The sequence below is a fragment of the Eurosta solidaginis genome, chromosome 4 (assembly GCF_040869045.1).
Source record: "Eurosta solidaginis isolate ZX-2024a chromosome 4, ASM4086904v1, whole genome shotgun sequence".
Taxonomy (NCBI): Eukaryota; Metazoa; Arthropoda; class Insecta; order Diptera; family Tephritidae; genus Eurosta; species Eurosta solidaginis.
The window spans coordinates 168,007,338-168,014,769 of record NC_090322.1 but is presented as its reverse complement, the minus strand read 5'-3'; the positions used below and the strand labels follow the sequence as shown (position 1 = coordinate 168,014,769).

At 37.3% G+C, this 7,432-nt stretch overlaps 1 non-coding gene across 1 annotated transcript; it reads left to right on the top strand.

The window, feature by feature from the left end:
• The first annotated feature begins 926 nt into the window (after nucleotides 1-926).
• TRNAA-UGC (transfer RNA alanine (anticodon UGC)) lies at nucleotides 927-998 on the top strand. Its single transcript has one exon. It is a non-coding gene; the product is annotated as a tRNA-Ala (tRNA).
• The last annotated feature ends 6,434 nt before the right edge of the window (nucleotides 999-7,432 follow it).

Genomic DNA, 7,432 nt, shown 5'->3' with positions numbered 1-7,432 from the left:
TCTTTCGAACCGAACATCTGTTCAAAGAGCCAAAAAAATACGCTTTGATTAACCGGTCCAAAAGTGCAAAATCGTATTGAGCTGTTCGGGCTGCTTATGAACTTTTGGATTCGTTCATCAAAGCGGGTTTTGGGCTCTTTGAACCAGTTCACCTGTTTCACTTCTCTGATTTTTATCTTTTATCCCCCCAGTGTATCGAAGACTATAGAACGTTTCTGCGGTAGGCATGCTTGAGGTGACTAACGTCCCCAGACTTTAAAGTTAATATACTTAGTAGTAAAACTAAACGTTCACGAGGCAATCCGCCTAGTACCTAAGGCCGTGAGTATCGCAGCGTACCGGACTCAAATGCGGCAAAGGGCTACTCATACGCGTAGACCCCCCTCAGGCCGTCGGGGAGTGTTTTTATGGTGATTATATTTCTTCACTTTTTCCATAAATTGTTAATAACTTTTTTATCTAGAAAGATACTGACCACAAATATGTAGCTTTCATTCGCGAGCCCCATACCACTTATGACTCAAATTTTTTCTAAGTCGAATCAAGCGGGTATTGCATACTACCGCAGATATTTCCAAGCCAAAAACAAAACTTCGGTTTTCAGCCCAGTTAAAGGTTCTAAAATTTTTTTCAAATTTTTTTCCAGATATGTAAAAAAAAACTAGAGTGAAAAAAAGTAAGTTTTTTAATATCCCTTTTTGATATTTTTTAATTGTGCTGCTACTCAAATTTTTGCGGCTGAACACTTTTTTAAATTTTATGAAATTTTTTTTTTACTCACATCTCTACCAAATTTTTTTGGGTTGAATGACTTTGTTTGTGTTAATGCTCGTATTACTGAAATGTGCTTTATAAGCAATGGCTCCGATATTATTATTTGTTGCCAAGCACGACTATATCAAAAATAAATAGTAAACGTTTATGTAGGGGATGTAGCTCAGTGGTAGAGCGTTCGCTTTGCATGTGCAAGGCCCCGGGTTCAATCCCCGGCATCTCCAATGAATATTTTTACTCACAATTTTCATTATTTTTTTTTTTTCTTTCCCATTTTTTGAACCCACCGAATTGCAACGTCTTTAACCAAAATAATCGAATATACTGACTTATAAAAAAATAAATATGTAAATGTAAGGCGCGATAACATCCGAAAAGATCTAAGGCCTAGCTTCTCTTCCAATTTGCGTCGTGTTCCTCTTGATTTTCCCTACAAATTGGCCGGACGGGACCTGCATGTTTTATGCCGACTCCGAGCGGCATCTGCAAAGCAGATGAGTTTTAACTGAGAGCTTTTCATAGCAGAAATACACCCGGAGCGCTTGCCAAACACTGCCGAGTGGCGAGCCTGCTTAGAAAAATTTTCTTCTAATTGAAAAACCTTATTTCTAAAATTTTGATGTTGCTTTGCCCGGGGTGTGAACCCAGGGCATACGGTGTGATAGGCGGAGCACGCTACCATCACACCACGGTGGCCGCCGACTGACTTATAGAAAGTCTTAAAAGTTGGGTTGGACTCGAAACCCCTAGCCATTTTGATTTGCGTATTAATGAAATCGTACCGGTATATTACTAGCAGAACCGGCAGACGTTGTTCTTTTTGCCCTGACTTTGGTCCAGCTGCACAACTTTTAAGAAGTGTTTACCCCTTACTCTCCCTCCCCCTCTTTACCCTTTTCTTTTCCATTCCTTCTTTTCTCCTTCTATCCATATCTCTCTATCTTAGTCTTAGCTATATCTTTCTGAGCCTCTTTCTCCTTCTGTTGTTTTAGTTCTCTCTAGTTCTTTTTATTCTTCTCCATTCCTTATTCCCAGCCCCAGTCCCAGTTCCAATTCCAGAGGGTTGTATGTATTTTTGAATGCTGTTTCACAAAAAAATAAAAAAAAAAAAAAACAAGTAAGGACGGGACTGTCTTCAGCAGTGCCGAAGACTTCATACCTTTCATGAATGGGGCTGAACAATAATCTTATCCCGTTCGTAATCTCCAAATAATAGGATGTATAAGATAAGAATAATATAGTGAACAGATGTACATACCTAAACGATTTTTAAGATAAATATAAAATAAAAAAATGGCAAAAAACCCCCTTATCTGAACGATCGGTTGTATGGGATATATATTATATATAGCTCCGATCGAAATGATTTTTACAAGAAATCTTCTATGATATATTAGAATATATATCACCAAGTTTCATGTTTTTATATTGGAAACTAAGGGAGAAATGACCAAAAATCTTTATATCTGAATGATCGGTTGTATGGGATATATATTATATATAGCTCCGATCGAAATGATTTTTTGAAATTTACATGAAATCTTCTTTGATATATTAGAATAAATATCACCAAGTCATAAGCCACCTTTTCATAGGCCGGGTCACATATATTATTTTCTTGATATGTGGAGCTAACATAAGATATTTTTATACTCAGTTGAGCAGAGCTCACAGAGTATATTAAGTTTGATTGGATAACGGTTGGTTGTACATATATAAAGGAATCGAGATAGATATAGACTTCCATATATCAAAATAATCAGGATCGAAAAAAAATTTGATTGAGCCATGTCCGTCCGTCCGTCCGTCCGTTAACACGATAACTTGAGTAAATTTCGAGGTATCTTGATGAAATTTGGTATGTAGATTCCTGAGCACTCATCTCAGATCTCTATTTAAAATGAACGTCATCGGACTATAACCACGCCCACTTTTTCGATATCGAAAATTTCGAAAAACCGAAAAAGTGCGATAACTCATTACAAAAGACAGATAAAGCGACGAAACTTGGTAGATGAGTTGAACATATGACGCAGAATAGAAAACTAGTAAAATTTTGGACAATGGGCGTGGCACCGCCCACTTTTAAAAGAAGGTAATTTAGAAGTTTTGCAAGCTGTAATTTGGCAGTCGTTGAAGCTATCATGATGAACTTTGGCAGGAACGTTACTGCTATTACTATATGTACGCCTAATAAAAATTAGCAAAATTGGAGAAGGACCACGCCTACTTTTAAAAAAAATTTGTTTAAAGTAAAATTTTAACAAAAAATTTAATATCTTTACAGTATATAAGTAAATTATGTCAACATTCAACTCCAGTAATGATGTGGTGCAACAAAATACAAAAATAAAAGAAAATTTCAAAATGGGCGTGGCTCCGCCCTTTTTCATTTAATTTGTCTAGGATACTTTTAACGCCATAATTCGAACAAAAATTAACCAATCCCTTTGAAATTTGGTAGGGGCATAGATTTTATGACGGTAACTGTTTTCTGTGAAAATGGGCGAAATCCGTTGATGCCACGCCCAGTTTTTATACACAGTCGTCCGTCTGTCCTTCCGCATGGCCGCTAACACGATAACTTGAGCAAAAATCGGCATATCTATAATGAACTTAGTTCACATGCTTACTTGAACTCACTTTATCTTGGTATGAAAATGAACGAAATCCGACTATGACCACGCCCACTTTTTCGATATCGAAAATTACGAGAAATGAAAAAAATGCGATAATTCTATACCAAATACGAAAAAAGGGATGAAACATGGTAAGGTAATTGGATTGTTTTATTGACGCGAAATATAACTTTAGAAAAAACTTTATAAAATGGTTGTGACACCTACCATATTAAGTAGAAGAAAATGAAAAAGTTCTGCAGGGCGAAATAAAAAACCCTTAAAATCTTGGCAGGTACTACATATATAAATAAATTAGCGGTATCCAACAGATGATGTTCTGGGTCACCCTGGTCCACATTTTGGTCGATATCTGGAAAATGCCTTCACATATACAACTACCACCACTCCCTTTTAAAACTCTCATTAATACCTTTAATTTGATACCCAAATCGTACAAACTTATTCTAGAGTCACCCCTGGTCCACCTTTATGGCGATATCTCGAAAAGGCGTCCACCTATAGAACTAAGTCCCACGCCCTTTTAAAATACTCATTAACACCTTTCATTTGATTCCCATATTGTACAAACAAATTCTCGGGTCACCCCTGGTCCACCTTTATGGCGATATCTCGAAACGGCGTCCACCTATGGAACTAAGGATTACTCCCTTTTAAAATACTCATTAACACCTTTCATTTGATACCCATATCGTACAAACGCATTCTAGAGTCACCCCTGGTCCACCTTTATGGCGATATCTCGAAAAGGCGACCACCTATACAACAACCATCACTCCCTTTTAAAACCCTCATTAATACCTTTAATTTGATACCCATATCGTACAAACACATTCTAGAGTCACCCCTGGTCCACCTTTATGGCGATATTTCGAAACGGCATCCACCTATAGAACTAAGGCCCACTCCCTTTTAAAATACTCATTAACACCATTCGTTTGATGCCCATATTGAACAAACAAATTCTAGGGTCACCCCTGGTCCACCTTTATGGCGATATCTCGAAACGGCGTCCACCTATGGAACTAAGGATTACTCCCTTTTAAAATACTCATTAACACCTTTCATTTGATACCCATATCGTACAAACGCATTCTAGAGTCACCCCTGGTCCACCTTTATGGCGATATCTCGAAAAGGCGACCACCTATACAACAACCACCACTCCCTTTTAAAGCCCTCATTAATACCTATAATTTGATACCCATATCGTACAAACACATTCTAAAGTCACCCCTGGTCCACCTTTGTGGCGATATCTCGAAACGGCGTCCACCTATGTAACTAAGGATTACTCCCTTTTAAAATACTCATTAACACCTTTCATTTGATACCCATATCGTACAAACGCATTCTAGAGTCAACCCTGATCCACCTTTATGGCTATATCCCTAAACGGCGTCCACCTATAGAACTAGGCCCACTCCCTCATAAAATACTCTTTAATGCCTTTCATTTGATACACGTGTCATACAAACATATTCCAAGGTTTCCCTCGGTTCATTTTCCTACATGGTTATTTTCCCTTATGTTGTCACCATAGCTCTCAACTGAGTATGTAATGTTCGGTTACACCCGAACTTAACCTTCCTTACTTGTTAAATTTATATTTATAGGCTGTTTGGGAGCAAAATAATAAAATCAGAATTCGTTTCAGATTTCGTTAAAATGCCATTCAAGAGTTAAGTCCTCTCACGAGGAATAAAAATCACTTTCTACAAGCCTCTCGTCATGCCTATGCTTTGAACAATGAACAATGTGGAAATAGGAGGTTAAGGTTATGTTAGGGTGAACTGACTGCTCTATTAGGACCTCGTTTCCTACATCTGCTATCACGGACAAGTCTAAATATATGCGACGCCAGAAGGCAATGTCCAGTCAGAGAAAGAGGAGGGAATGTCTCTTGGAGTAGCTGGAAAAAACAGATGAGGGAAGACTTGGTCTCCTCTAGCACTGACCCCAATTAGAAACACCAAGTGACGTCAAAGTCGTCAAATACGATTTTGATATTATGCCAACTTTAGAGATACATACACACAAACTAAAAACAAAAACAACAAGTGACCGTAAGAAGATCAAGCATTGCGTTAAGATTCCATGCATGAGTACATATTTCAAAGTTTTCATTTATACCAACATATTTATTTATGTAAGTTTATGTTTACTAATGCACACTTAATTTTACTTGGAAAATAGCCAAGTTACGCCTGCAGAAATCTCCATGTATGTTAGCCTCTAAGCAATTTTTGAATAAACTGTTGAAAAAAAGTTAAAAAAATAGTTTGCATTTTTTTTTGTTTTGTTTATTTCAACAGGTGGTTGACTTTGATTTCGGTGTAAATACTCAAAACAATGCGTTATTCAGTGGCCATCACTACTAGCAAAAAATTTCAGCATTTACAGCAATTTCAATAAAAATGAGACAACTTGATATGCTGAGATTTAATAACAGTTGAAGATCTAGGCTTTGCTGACGAGATATTTCTCTCAGCATGTGCTATTCTCTTACTGTACATGAAGACCCTCGCTATCAAATCGTTCCCGAGATGGTCGGGCCAGCACCTTAATGGTGCTATGTTACCGGAGCGTATCGGATCTGTATCCGACAAAGGACCATCACATCGATAACACTCCCCAAAGCCTTCGGGGAGTAACTAATCGCTACAACAACAACAACAACAACACCCTCGCTATCCACGGAGTTGCAATACTGTGCTATATGATTCCTGTTTGTGATTTAATTTTGTGCAAGAGGTTCGCTTTTCCTACGAGTAGATTCGGGCCGAGCTTCTCTTCAAACTTGCGTCGCGCTTCTCTTAATTTTCCCTTACATATTCCATGCCAACTCCGAAAGGCAGCTCAATTTCACTGAGAAGCTTTCATGACAGAAATACACTCGGAGTGTTTGGGTCTGTCGTAGAAATTCACTACAAGTTTTATAACAACGCAACTAGCATGCATAGTATTGATATTCAATTACAATTTGAGCTACATTTGAGAACTAACCTTATTTTCAAATGCCAAAAGTTAGTTCTCAAATGTATATCAAATACCCGTTGAAAGCATATTCAAAATAGAGTCACATTTTAATATGGTATTTTCACTATTTCTCAAATTGATAAATTCAGTTTTGTCAAACCTATCTCAAATGCAAGTGAAACAATATGGAATTGCGGTCAGTGATACTCTATATACAGCGGCGTTGTTTAACATTTGAGACTAAGTGTTTTCTCAAATTCTTCTGCAACATTAATATTCCAGCTGCTTCTATTTGAGGAGTTTCGATCATGGGTTGAAAATTATTTGCCTGGACGTCGACATCGGCTTGAAACACTGCAGAGCAATAAGTAGGCCCTTGCCCTGCGTAATGGAATAAGAATCCAGGAGGGCTCGTATACTTAACTAATTGGGGCTTAACCGTTTAAACGGTTATGTCTGTCCAACAAATCAATTTCTTCATCCGTCACTGTAAAGTAGTACACGTTGTTTTATTTGCCTATTGGCACTTTAGTACTGATATGCTTACATATCCAGCAGTAATTTACATACTTACATATATGTACATACATATGTATTAGGGCGGGTCGATTTAAAAATCGCTCATTGCTCTATGAAAATCTTATTCTAGGGATCAAAATAAGAAACTTTGCCGAAGGAACCATACCTCTAAAACGAATTCTGATGTCCCCCCCCCCCCTTTGGGTCGAACTTTTGGGTAGGGGCAATTTTAATTCTACCTGCTGTGTCTTGTGGTAGCTTAAAAAAAACAACACAAGCAATTTTACGATCTGCAATTGTGTCACAGTGATACCTTCACTTTTTAAAACGGTTGAATAAAAAACCCACACAACTATGTTTACGACATGCAAATGCATCACAGTGATGCCTTGGTTTTAAAAGGGGGTTGTAAAAACGCTAATTTCTAATAATTTTTTTTAATTTCTTTTCTATTACTAAGTTAAATTCATTTTTTCATTTACATATGTTCTGACTAAATAAATTTCTAAAGAGAAAAATAA